A 14,221-nucleotide genomic window follows, 5' to 3' on the forward strand; every position below is an offset into this window, starting at 1 on the left:
TGTCATCCACAACCAGATCCTCTGTTTTTGCGACATTGAGGGAGGGGTTGTTTTCTTGACACCACCGTGTCAGATGGGAAGATGGATAAATACTTTGGGGGGGGGGGCTGATGGGATAAGTTGTGGGGGGGGGAGTGTTGATGCTTGTGGATGGGAGGGGCTCCGGGGGTTCTCACGATTTTTTTTCTCTGTCATTGATTATTTGGGGTTGCCTGTGAAGAGTAAGAAGACAGGTGGAGGGGCCGGTGGTGCCGAGGAAGCAGGGAGCCTGCAGAGGGACTCCGGGGAACGGGCGAAGAAGTGGCAAATTAAATGTAATGTCGGAGAGTGTACGGCCGTGCACATTGGTGGAAGAAATAAACGGGCAGAGTATTATTCAGATGTGGGAGAGAATTCACACTGCAGAGATGCAGACAGACTTGGGTCCTCGTGCAGGATACCCTAACCTCCAGGTTGAGTCGGTGGTGAAGAAGACGAATGCAATGTTGGCATTCATTTCCAGAGGAGTAGAATATAAGGGCAGGGATGTGATGTGGAGGCTCCATAAGGCACTCGTGAGACCACACGTGGAATACTGTGTGCAGTTTTGGGCTCCTTATTTGAGAAAGGATATACTGACATTGGAGAGGGTTCACGAGAATGGTTCCAGGAACGAAAGGGTTACCGTGTGAGGAACGTCTGGCAGCTCCTGGGCTGTATTCCCTGGAGTTCCGGAGAATTGGGGGGGGGGGGGTGGGGGGGATCGCATAGAAACATTCCGAATGTTAAAAGTCCCGAATAAATTAGATAAGGCAAAGTTATTTCCCACGGTAGGACAAGAGGGCACGACTTCGGGACGTCCGTTTGGAATAGAGATGCGGAGAAATTACTTTAGTCAGAGGGTGGTAAACCTGTGGAATTTGTTGCCAAGGGGTGGCTGTGGAGGCCAAGTCATATCTAAGGCAGAGATAGATAGGTTCTTGATTAGCCGGGGCATCAAAGGGTATAGGGAGAAGGCGGGGAGTGGGGATGACTGGAAGAATTGGATCAGCCCATGATGAATGGCGGGAGCAGACTCGATGGGCTGAATGGCCTACTTCTGCTCCTATCTCTCACGGCCTTGTAGAGTGTACGTTCTCCCGTATAAATGGAACCAGTGAACCGCCATTAGGTAAGGGGCGATGGGGCAAGCAACACTGAAGAGACGGGGGTGGGTTCGGGGCCAGCGTTGACTCCGCCTCTGCCTCGTGAAGAGAGGGGCCCCGTTTCTTAACGGGGCCAGGTAGGACCGGGCCCTGAGTCTGGGAACTGGCCTCTGGCTGGCGGTGCCGTTGGTCTTGGATCAATGCCCCTCCTCCTCTTCTTACCCCATCCCTGACATATTTATTCCCCCCCCACCTTTTCTTTTCTCTCTGCCCATCACTCCTTGCCTGTTCTCCATCTCCCTCTAGTGCTCCCCTCCCCCTTTCTTTCTCCCGAGGCCTCCCGTCCCTTCCCTTTCCCTTCTCCAGCTCTGTATCCCTTTCGCCAATCACCTTTCCAGCTCTCAGCTTCACCCCACCCCCTCCGGTCTTCTCCTGTCATTTCGCATTCCCCCCCCCCACTTCTTTCAAATCTCTTACTATCTTTCCTTTCGGTTAGTCCTGACGAAGGATTCCCCTCACACTCCCGGTCAGCAGGGGGCGGTATTGAACCTGTTTTAGATGTTGGGACCACTCTCCTGAATCCTCCGGGTCAGCAGGGGGTGGTATTGAACCTGTTTTAGATATTGGGACCACTCCCCTGAATCCTCCCGGTCAGCAGGGGGCGGTATTGAACCTGTTTTAGATGTTGGGACCACTCTCCTGAATCCTCCCGGTCAGCAGGGGGCGGTATTAAACCTGTTTTAGATGTAGGGACCACTCTCCTGAATCCTCCCGATCAGCAGGGGGTGGTATTGAACCTGTTTTAGATGTTGGGACCACTCTCCTGAATCCTCCCGGTCAGTAGGGGGCGGTATTGAACCTGTTTTAGATGTTGGGACCACTCTCCTGAATCCTCCCGGTCAGTAGGGGGTGGTATTGAACCTGTTTTAGATGTTGGGACCACTCTCCTGAATACTCCCGGTCAGTAGGGGGCGGTATTGAACCTGTTTTAGATGTTGGGACCACTCTCCTGAATCCTCCCGGTCAGTAGGGGGTGGTATTGAACCTGTTTTAGATGTTGGGACCACTCTCCTGAATCCTCCCGGTCAGCAGGGGGCGGTATTGAACCTGTTTTAGATGTTGGGACCACTCTCCTGAATCCTCCCGGTCAGTAGGGGGCGGTATTGAACCTGTTTTAGATGTTGGGACCACTCTCCTGAATCCTCCCGGTCAGTAGGGGGTGGTATTGAACCTGTTTTAGATGTTGGGACCACTCTCCTGAATCATCCCGGTCAGTAGGGGGCGGTATTGAACCTGTTTTAGATGTTGGGATCACTCTCCTGAATCCTCCTCACTCCCGGTCAGCAGGTGGCGGTATTGAACCTGTTTTAGATGTTGGGACCACTCTCCTGAATCCTCCTCACTCCCGGTCAGCAGGTGGCGGTATTGAACCTGTTTTAGATGTTGGGACCACTCTCCTGAATCCTCCTCACACTCCCGGTCAGCAGGGGGCGGTATTGAACCTGTTTTAGATGTTGGGACCACTCTCCTGAATCCTCCCGGTCAGCAGGGGGCGGTATTGAACCTGTTTTAGATGTTGGGACCACTCTCCTGAATCCTCCCGGTCAGCAGGGGGCGGTATTGAACCTGTTTTAGATTTTGGGACCACTCTCCTGAATCCTCCCGGTCAGCAGGGGGCGGTATTGAACCTGTTTTAGATTTTGGGACCACTCTCCTGAATCCTCCCGGTCAGTAGGGGGCGGTATTGAACCTGTTTTAGATGTTGGGACCACTCTCCTGAATCCTCCCGGTCAGTAGGGGGTGGTATTGAACCTGTTTTAGATGTTGGGACCACTCTCCTGAATACTCCCGGTCAGTAGGGGGCGGTATTGAACCTGTTTTAGATGTTGGGACCACTCTCCTGAATCCTCCCGGTCAGTAGGGGGTGGTATTGAACCTGTTTTAGATGTTGGGACCACTCTCCTGAATCCTCCCGGTCAGCAGGGGGCGGTATTGAACCTGTTTTAGATGTTGGGACCACTCTCCTGAATCCTCCCGGTCAGTAGGGGGCGGTATTGAACCTGTTTTAGATGTTGGGACCACTCTCCTGAATCCTCCCGGTCAGTAGGGGGTGGTATTGAACCTGTTTTAGATGTTGGGACCACTCTCCTGAATCCTCCCGGTCAACAGGGGGTGGTATTGAACCTGTTTTAGATGTTGGGACCACTCTGCTGAATCATCCCGGTCAGCAGGGGGCGGTATTGAACCTGTTTTAGATGTTGGGACCACTCTCCTGAATCCTCCCGGTCAGTAGGGGGCGGTATTGAACCTGTTTTAGATGTTGGGACCACTCTCCTGAATCCTCCCGGTCAACAGGGGGTGGTATTGAACCTGTTTTAGATGTTGGGACCACTCTGCTGAATCATCCCGGTCAGTAGGGGGCGGTATTGAACCTGTTTTAGATGTTGGGATCACTCTCCTGAATCCTCCTCACTCCCGGTCAGCAGGTGGCGGTATTGAACCTGTTTTAGATGTTGGGACCACTCTCCTGAATCCTCCTCACTCCCGGTCAGCAGGTGGCGGTATTGAACCTGTTTTAGATGTTGGGACCACTCTCCTGAATCCTCCTCACACTCCCGGTCAGCAGGGGGCGGTATTGAACCTGTTTTAGATGTTGGGACCACTCTCCTGAATCCTCCCGGTCAGCAGGGGGGGCGGTATTGAACCTGTTTTAGATGTTGGGACCACTCTCCTGAATCCTCCCGGTCAGCAGGGGGCGGTATTGAACCTGTTTTAGATGTTGGGACCACTCTCCTGAATCCTCCCGGTCAGCAGGGGGCGGTATTGAACCTGTTTTAGATTTTGGGACCACTCTCCTGAATCCTCCTCACACTCCCGGTCAGCAGGGGGCGGTATTGAACCTGTTTTAGATGTTGGGACCACTCTCCTGAATCCTCCCGGTCAGCAGGGGGCGGTATTGAACCTGTTTTAGATGTTGGGACCACTCTCCTGAATCCTCCCGGTCAGCAGGGGGCGGTATTGAACCTGTTTTAGATGTTGGGACCACTCTCCTGAATCCTCCCGGTCAACAGGGGGTGGTATTGTACCTGTTTTAGATGTTGGGACCACTCTGCTGAATCATCCCGGTCAGTAGGGGGCGGTATTGAACCTGTTTTAGATGTTGGGATCACTCTCCTGAATCCTCCTCACTCCCGGTCAGCAGGTGGCGGTATTGAACCTGTTTTAGATGTTGGGACCACTCTCCTGAATCCTCCTCACTCCCGGTCAGCAGGTGGCGGTATTGAACCTGTTTTAGATGTTGGGACCACTCTCCTGAATCCTCCTCACACTCCCGGTCAGCAGGGGGCGGTATTGAACCTGTTTTAGATGTTGGGACCACTCTCCTGAATCCTCCCGGTCAGCAGGGGGCGGTATTGAACCTGTTTTAGATGTTGGGACCACTCTCCTGAATCCTCCCGGTCAGCAGGGGGCGGTATTGAACCTGTTTTAGATGTTGGGACCACTCTCCTGAATCCTCCCGGTCAGCAGGGGGCGGTATTGAACCTGTTTTAGATTTTGGGACCACTCTCCTGAATCCTCCTCACACTCCCGGTCAGCAGGGGGCGGTATTGAACCTGTTTTAGATGTTGGGACCACTCTCCTGAATCCTCCCAGTCAGCAGGGGGCGGTATTGAACCTGTTCTGAGTCCTGACGAATGGTCTCGGCCCGAAACGTCGACAGTGCTTCTCCCTGTAGACGCTGCCTGGCCTGCTGTGTTCCACCGGCATTTTGTGTGTGTTGTTGAGGAAAGATAACGAAGGGATTTTCAGGAACCTTATTTTATTCCATTTTCATACTTTGGTTATTCATGTTTTAGATAAATAGGCAATTCATTGATCCCGAAGGAAAGTCACAGTGGCATAACTCGTGCAAAGACATACAAACATTAGAAGGGAAGTAAGAAAGAGTTAAAACATTAGTTAACACTGGGGGAGGGGGTCACCTTCCAGGCTGCAGGTTGACCCTAATGGCCGAGCGTAAGGATGGCCCTTTGGGCCCGCTTTTTAAATATTTCAACGCTTGCTGTAGTTACCGCCGCGCGGCTGGAGTCTCCTCAACTTCTAAACGTCGAAGAGCCGCGTGGTTTGCAGGCCGCGTAAATATTCCCTCCCCGGAGCGGTGAGCTGCCTGGGAGGGGGTGACTGAGTATGCGGGGACCCGTATTAGAGTCCTCAGTATTAGTTCCCACCTGACTGACGAGGGGTGATTGATTAATCGGTGGCCTAAGGTTGAAAGTCAATTTTAGAAAACCTAGCACATTTATTTTTTCAACATAGCCCCCTCCTACATTCACACACTCAGCCCAGCGGTCGGGGAGCATACGGATCTTGGACCTCCAGAAAGTGTCCGCAGCAGAGTGATAAGTCTGTGGCCTGGGGTAGGAGGAGATGAGTTATACAGCTGTCGTTACATGCACGGGCAGTTCAACTCTTTGAGTGATTATGCAGAAAGTTTGAAGTTAATAACTCATCGGGGTGATTGATAAGTTCGTGCCCTAAGGTAGAAGGAGATGAGTTAATAACCTCCGGGAGAAGGTTCAGGAGCTTGAAGACTCGTACGGCCAGATTTGGGAACAGCTTCTTTCCGACTGTGATAAGACTGCTGAACGGATCCCGACCCGGATCTGGGCCGTACCTTCCAAATATCCGGGCCTGACTTGCACTACCTTACTTTCCCTTTTCTCTTTTCTGATTATGATTTATAATTTAATTTTTTATTATATTTACTTCGACTTGTACTTCAGGGAGCGCGAAGCGCAGAATCAAATATCACCGCGATGATTGTTTGGTGACAATAAAGTAAAGATGGGTGGGGTCAAATCAAAACATACAAACGTGCTGGATGAACTCAGCCGGTCGGGCAGCATCCGTTGAAATGAACGGTCAACGTTTCGGGCCGAGACCCTTCGCCAGCACTGAAGAGGGAGGGGGCAGGGGCCCCATCAAGAAGATGGGGGGAGGGTGAAAAGCCAATCAGAGGAAAGATCGAGGGGTGGGGTAGGGGAAGCAGGGAGGGGATAGGCCGGAGAGGTGAAGAAGGAATGTAAGGGGAAAGCACTATGGGTAGTAGAAGAAGGCAGAATCATGAGGGAGGTGATAGGCAGCTGGAGGAGGAGGTAGAGTGAAAGTGGGATGGGGGAAAGGAGAGGGAGGGAATGAACGGAAGTTGGAGAATTCGATGTTCGTGCCAAGGGGCTGGAGACCACCCGGGTCTCGGCCCGAAACGTTGACCGCTCGTTTCCACGGACGCTGCCCAACCTGCTGAGTTCCTCCAGCTTGTTTGTACGATAAGACCCTCCCCTCCCCCCCCCACTGCGCAGAAAAGCACATCGTTTCCGATGGCGGGAACATCCCACACCCCCCCCCCCCCCGCCCCCACATCTCCTTTGAATTCACCCTGCTCACCTTAAATGCACTGGAGAGGGTATTTTCCTCCTTCTGCCCAAGAGGTTAGACCCCCACCCCCCCCCCCCCCCCCCGGTGGGATCCAAGGCCAGTTGGCAATTGGTCTGACAATGGTGACAGGGAGTGACGGATACCATGGGAACCGGTGACCCACGGTGCACCCAGGGGTCACGTTCCCTGTTAATACTCCATGCAAGGGCGATCTCAGTGTGGGTGCTGGAGGCAGCTTGCAGATGACGTTGGGGATGCTGCTGAAAGTTCAAACTAAGTGTGTTGCCAAACACACACACACACAGCCCCGAGATTCGTTTCCCTGCGGGCCTGCTCGACAGGATCACCGCTCTGCAAAAGACAACCAACTGTGCAACTGCGAAGATAAAGGAATATTGATCACAAATAAATAAGCAATAAAGATCAACAACGAGAGATGAAGAATCCATGAACGTGAGTCCACAGGCTGTGGGAACAGTTCGGTGATGGGGCGAGTGAAGTTACCCCCTCTGGTTCAAGAGCCTGATGGTTGAGGGGTGAGAACTGTTCCTGAACCTGGTGGTGTGGGTCCTGAGGCTCCTGTACCTCCTTCCTGATGGTTGAGGGGTGATAACTGTCCCTGAACCTGGTGGTGTGGGTCCTGAGGCTCCTGTACCTCCTTCCTGATGGTTGAGGGGTGATAACTGTCTCTGAACCTGGTGGTGTGGGTCCTGAGGCTCCTGTACCTCCTTCCTGATGGTTCAGGGGTGATAACTGTTCCTGAACCCAGTGGTGTGGGTCCTGAGGCTCCTGTACCTCCTTCCTGATGGTTCAGGGGTGATAACTGTTCCTGAACCCGGTGGTGTGGGTCCTGAGGCTCCTGTACCTCCTTCCTGATGGTTGAGGGGTGATAACTGTCCCTGAACCTGCTGTCGTGGGTCCTGAGGCTCCGGTACCTCCTTCCTGATGGTTGAGGGGTGATAACTGTCCCTGAACCTGGTGGTGTGGGTCCTGAGGCTCCTGTACCTCCTTCCTGATGGTTGAGGGGTAATAACTGTCCCTGAACCTGGTGGTGTGGGACCTGAGGCTCCTGTGCCTCCTTCCTGATGGTTGAGGGGTGAGAACTGTCCCTGAACCTGCTGGTGTGGATCCTGAGGCTCCTGTACCTCCTTCCTGATGGTTGAGCGGTGATAACTGTCCCTGAACCTGGTGGTGTGGGTCCTGAAGCTCCTGTACCTCCTTCATGATGGTTGAGGGGTGTTAACTGTTCCTGAACCTGGTGGTGTGGGTCCTGAGGCTCCGGTACCTCCTTCCTGATGGTTGAGGGGTGATAACTGTCCCTGAACCTGCTGTCGTGGGTCCTGAGGCTCCGGTACCTCCTTCCTGATGGTTGAGGGGTGATAACTGTCCCTGAACCTGGTGGTGTGGGTCCTGAGGCTCCTGTACCTCCTTCCTGATGGTTGAGGGGTAATAACTGTCCCTGAACCTGGTGGTGTGGGTCCTGAGGCTCCTGTACCTCCTTCCTGATGGTTGAGGGGCGATAACTGTGCCTGAACCTGGTGGTTCATTTTTAGAATCTTTTTTATTGGCACATAATCTTCTACAGCTATAAAATGATACAACAGATTAATATGTATACAATTAATAAAGCTGACGATAAAAAGCTGATCGTAAAATATACAAACATTTGTAAAAATGGAAAAATATTTATATATATATAGGAAAAAGAAGGAAAAAAAGAACCCTGTCTAACTACAAAACCCCACTAACTACAAAAAAAAGGGAAATAAAACCCATTAGGAATCAACTTCCTGGAGCAATACATAATACAAATACTTGGGATACTTGGTAGTGTGGAGGAGCAGAGGGATCTGGGGCTACATGTCCACAGATCCCTGAAAGTTGCTTCACAGGTAGAGAGGGTAGTTAAGAAAGCTTATGGGGTGTTAGCTTTCATAAGTCGAGGGACAGAGTTTAAGAGTCGCGGAGTAATGATGCAGCTCTATAAAACCCTGGTTGGGCCACACTTGGAGTACTGTGTCCAGTTCTGGTCGCCTCACTATAGGAAGGATGTGGAAGCATTGGAAAGGGTACAGAGGAGATTTACCAGGATGCTGCCTGGTTTAGAGAGTATGGATTATGATCAGAGATTAAGGGAGCCAGGGCTTTACTCTTTGGAGAGAAGGGGGGTGAGAGGAGACATGATAGAGGTGAACAAGATATTAAGGGGAATAGACAGAGTGGACAGCCAGTGCCTCTTCCCCAGGGCACCACTGCTCAGTACAAGAGGACGTGGCTTTAAGGTAAGGGGAGGGAAGTTCAAGGGGGATATTAGAGGAAGATTTTATACTCAGAGAGTGGTTGGTGCGTGGAATGCACTGCCCGAGTCAGTGGTGGAGGCAGATACACTAGTGAAGTTTAAGAGACTACTAGACAGGTATATGGAGGAATTTAAGGTGGGGGGTTATATGGGGGGGGGCAGGGTTTGAGGGTCAGCACAACATTGTGGGCTGAAGGGCCTGTACTGTGCTGTAGTGTTCTATGTTCTGTAAAAAAAAAACAAACGTAAACGAATATTTTGGAGCAAGATCCAGTCAGTAATGGGCAAAACCAAAAGGTGTGTGACAACATGGCTTGGCATCTATCAGAGATTGACAGGGCAGAAGGGTAAACGCTGTGCAGTCTACGTTTAGAGCAGTGGAGACGGTGGACAACTTTAAACTGGATCGGTTGGTGTCTGCTGTTAACAGAGCAAGCCTGTATCGTAGACAAACTCTCGTCCCAGGCAGCTTCAGATAATCCACCGCCCAACTCCTCTCCCCAGGCATCTCTAATCTTCACAGTGCGATCGTCAAACAATCTTAGAAACGAGATGCTTGCAGTCGGGTGGGGGGGGAGGGGGGGGGGGGGTTCTTCAAAATATCAAAAAATACATGCTGCCCTGGAAGGATTTCAAAATCACAAATCTTCGATTGAATGTAATGTCTAATTTGTAAGTAACAAAACAAAAGTGCGAATGAGGCAGCGTGGCGTGTTGGCGCGTGGCCTAGTGGATAAGGCATCGGACTAGCAACCTGAAGGTCACTGGTTCGAGCCTCGGCTGAGGCAGCGTGTTTGTGTCCTTGAGCAAGGCACTTAACCACACGCTGCTCTGCGATGACACCGGTGCCAAGCTGTACGGGTCCCAGTGCCCTTACCTTGGACAACATCGGTGGGGTGCAGAGGGGAAGGCCTGCAGCTTGGGCAACTGCCGGTCTCCCACACAACCCTGCCCGGGCCTGCGCCCTGGAAACTCCAGGCGCAGATCCATGGTCTCTCGAGACCGACGGATGCCACCACGAGGCAGTTCAAACTTCTCTTCCAGCAGACTGGATGTTGCAAACCGTCCCTCTATGTACAGGTCTTCAATAGAAACTAGACCCTTCTCCCTCCAAGCAGGGTAGGTTTTCTCTGACCACGAGGGTAGAAAGGAGTGATTGAAACAGATTGGTGTTTGTACAGAGGTCTCCGGTAAACTTCGGACACTCCTAATGATCCTGACGGAATTTTTCTAAACAAAACTCAAACTTTTTGAAGTCCCAAGCTTTTCTAGCCTAGAGAACAGCTTGGCTGGCAGGGAGGAATTGACAACAGAGGTAGGGTCCATACGTAGCCACATGGGAGCCCCAGGGGGCTAGGTTACCCGGAGCCCCCGTTGCCAAAACATTAAACCCTAGCACTGACAGCCCAGTAATCGTGTCTGAATACAGGTAATCCCAGCCCTCCTTTGGACCTGGTCTTTTGCAAATGGATTTTACAAAATCCGCTGATTCTTATAATCCCAGATATAAATCAAAATTATGGAGCCCAATTCTTTGAAGAAGGCCGATGTAAGGGAACTGGGGAGATTTTGACCAAGGTAGAGAAGCCTAGGAAGGGAAACCATCTTATTTGGATCTATGCGACCCGAACACGGACAGAGGCAAGGTTTTCAAACTCTCTATATCCCGCCCGGGTTTTGAGATAAACTCCCGCTAAGTTTGATTTAAATGTCGATTTAGGACCTTTGGGGAACGTTTAACTACTTCGAACGGGACACTCCCCCCCCCCCAAAAGAAAAAAAGCCCGCATGGAGAGGGGCAAAAAGTGACTTGATTGAGTATCCCGATAGTCTGCCGGGAGAGGTGACGACCTTTCTGAGTCTCGCAAGCAGGGTATCACAGCGTCGGCATATAAACTAGAAAGCCTCTCAGCAGCTCCCACTTCCAGATCCAGAAGTGGGACTTCTTACCTTTAGGGCGAGGGGCTCTATCGCAACGGCAGAAAGGGCCGGCGAGAGAGGGCAGCCCTGCTGAACCCAACAGTGTAGGGGAAACACAGTTGAATCGTCACCATTGGTTACGATAAGAACGCATTGGGCTGGCGTATCCGGGATACGCCAATGACCCGGGATACCAATGGCTCACCGGGCCCAAACCTTGTACGGTGACTCTCAACGTGTAAGGCCACGCAAAAGCCTTCCGTGCGTCGCCAGACGAAATTGCTGCCCCACCGGCGGTTCCCTGCAATACACGGTGCTAAGGAGGCATCTGACATTGGTGAAAGAGAGCCTGGTAAATCCCGCCTGATCAGGGTGACGAATGCTCATTGAGTCGATCAGCCGGCACTTCCTATCGAAGTTCTGGAGTGCCACGGGCCTATAGCAGGCCGGGTCTGTTTCCTCTTCACCCTTCTTTAAAATGAGGGAAATGCTGGCCTTGCACAATGCTCCAGGCAGTACTTCATCTCTCTTGGAGCAAGACACCATCCTGAGGAGAAAGCGGGGCGAGGAGGTCACAAGATTTCTGATAAAATTCACGGCCTTGCTGGATCGAAAAGTCACTTCTTCCAACGTGAAGTCAGAATCCCAGGTCCTCCCTCGCAGCTTCGCGAAGTTTCGGAGTTACAAGAGAATCAAGGAAGTCATTCAAATCAGATTTATTTAGAAGTGTAGAGTTCACCGTAAAATTCTTTAAAACAGTCATTTATCTCCTTGGGGTTAGCTAACAGGGTGCCCCCCCCCCCCTGGGCTTGTCCCCTACTTCGAAATGCTTTTGTCTTAATTTTAGGCGGAGATTATTTATTTGACTACCCAAGATACAATTGTACTCATATTTAAGCTTCATTATTCTATTATCAGCTTCAGAAGATTTCGAAGCCTGGTATGTAACTTCGAAGGTTGGGAGAGTGTGGTGAACTACATATACCTGTCTGGCTGCTCCTATGGTTCCTCCCACAGACCCCGGTATAAATGCGACTGGAGGCACTGCTCCCCCCTCAGTCTCCGAGATGCCGTGCTCCGTTTCGCTGCTAATAAAAGCCTATCGTTTGCCTCCCGTCTCCGAGAGTTATTGATGGTGCATCAGAGAGTATTCTCAATCTCTAATAATCTCCCTTCTCTCTCCCTCTTAGCAGCGGTTTCATACGGAATTATATACCCACGAATTACAACTTTTAATGTCTCCCAGAGTCAGTGGAATCTGAACCCTCGCCGTTACCGTTAATTTCTGTAAAATCTTTTAATCTGGCGGTGATATTTTCTATCAGTTTCTTATCGGCGAGTAGGGAGGGGTTAAAACACCAGGAATAGATTCGTTTGCGAGGTGAGAGATTTAGGGACATTGCCAAGGGGCTACGGTCAGAAATTAATCTATTATAATATTTTGTATTGGTAACACGAGATATTAAACGAGAGTCAACCAAAAAATATTCTATTCAACTGTAAGATTTGTGAACATGAGAATAATAAGGATAGTCCTTGTCGGTGGGATGTTGAACTCGCCAGATACCTGCTAAATTCCTACATTTAATCAAGTTAATTAGGTCCTGCACTGACACGGTATTTGTGGGGAGTGGGTGGGTGGGAGAACAATCTATCTAAATACGGATCTCAGTGGCAATTTAAGTCACCACCGATTATTATATTTGAATTACTGGCATCCGGAAGTAAATCAGAAACTTTCCTAAAAACAAAACAATTTGGCTCATCTGTGTAAGTATTAAGGAAGGCTAGCGGAAACGAATTAGTGGGTGCCAGAGGCCATCGTGAACCTGCCCGAGAGGATCTGTGACCATGGAAGTGAGTTGAAATGGGGTAATATTTTTCCTAAAGAGGATTGCCCCACCAGGGGCACGAGAGGTCAACGGCGACTGGTAAACCTGTTGGACCTCAGTCTGCGTTGCTTGGTTACTTCGATTTGGGTTTCCTGCAGGAAAATCACATCTGCAGATAGAGATTTGAGATGTCTGAAAACCTCATCCCTCTTAGCAACATGACCAAGGCCCTTAAAACGTTCCAGGAGACTACTGTAATATCCTTACCACCCCCGGACCAACCCCCCCCCCCCCCACCCCACCAAGCTGCGTTCTACCGCGAGGCCTCTGCATATGAGAATAGAAAAGAGGTGATCAGAATTGAGCACAAACACAGTGAACAATGCAAAGTGACTGGCAGCCTCTTAAGAACACAGCATACACAAAAAAAAAATGTGTCTGAGCCATAAACAAGAACGACGCACAGCCTAACCCACCCCCCCTCGTGTCTCCCTGAACCAGACACGTAGTTTCCCCATTTGAATCCCAAAAGGAGCTGCTGGGCAGGAGACTAACGTTACACAGTTATCGCAAACCCCCTCTCCGAGAAAATTTATAACACTGACTATGTCCAAGATGGCGGCGCGACGCAGCTTGCAGCGGCCACTCCGGAGCTGATTATCTGTTAATTTGTGAAGCGGGGTGCCGTGCGCAATCATAATCGATTGAAATCAGACACGGGAGCATGGAGGAACATCAGGAAATCTCCAGGATGACCTTCTTTGTTGCTGCTGCTGCTGCTGTGAGGTCCGGGACTCTGCTGGGAAGAACAGGCCCCCAGTCCTCGGGGTCGCGTTGCCGATGGCCGCTGGCGGGGCCGTCTTAATACGCCCGGCAGAGGATGGTGCTCAGAGAAGCTGTGCCGGAGATGATGGTCATCGGCTCGGAGGTTCGACGGACTCGGAGTCCGCTGTGGTCAGGTTGCTTTCAGTGTGTGCTGCGTCTGTGAGGCTGGGTTCAACGGAGATTTCGTTGTGTGCTGTGTCTGCGAGGCTGAGTCGGGCGGCGCCGTGGAAGTCCGTAGCGGGGGTATTCCCTTCTGCCGCTAGCGTGGGATGGTGAGTCTGTCGGGGCCCTGGGGACTTGTGGAAACTGTGTGGTGGTTTCTTTTGAACTTACAGTCCTTTAACATCTTCGGACTATTTTTACTGTGCCCATGGTCTGTTTTTTTTTTTATCAATTCTGCTATTGTTTGCACTGTTGTGACTATGTGGTTTTGTGTGGGTCTTGTAGCTTTAGTTTTTGGTCTTGTTCTGTCCGGTGGATTTGGAGCTCCTTTCCGGGGAACGCGCTAAGATGCTAGCCTGATATTAATGCGCAGCAGCCTCTCCGGACTCTGGACTGGGGATTGCCAAACGTTACATGGATTTTCTGGTGTAGTCTGTTTCGTCCTGTACTTTTGTGATATCATTCTGGGGGAACGTTGTCTCATTTTTTAACTGCGTTGCATTTGTGGTTTCTAAACGACAGTAAACTGAATCTGAATCTGAATATAATACCATTTGGTTTGCTATTAGGGCTGGGGAGCATTATCCAATGTCCCCATCTGAAGCTGGACATTCAACTCAAAT

This window comes from Hypanus sabinus, unplaced genomic scaffold (assembly GCF_030144855.1).
Source record: "Hypanus sabinus isolate sHypSab1 unplaced genomic scaffold, sHypSab1.hap1 scaffold_1453, whole genome shotgun sequence".
Classification (NCBI taxonomy): Eukaryota; Metazoa; Chordata; class Chondrichthyes; order Myliobatiformes; family Dasyatidae; genus Hypanus; species Hypanus sabinus.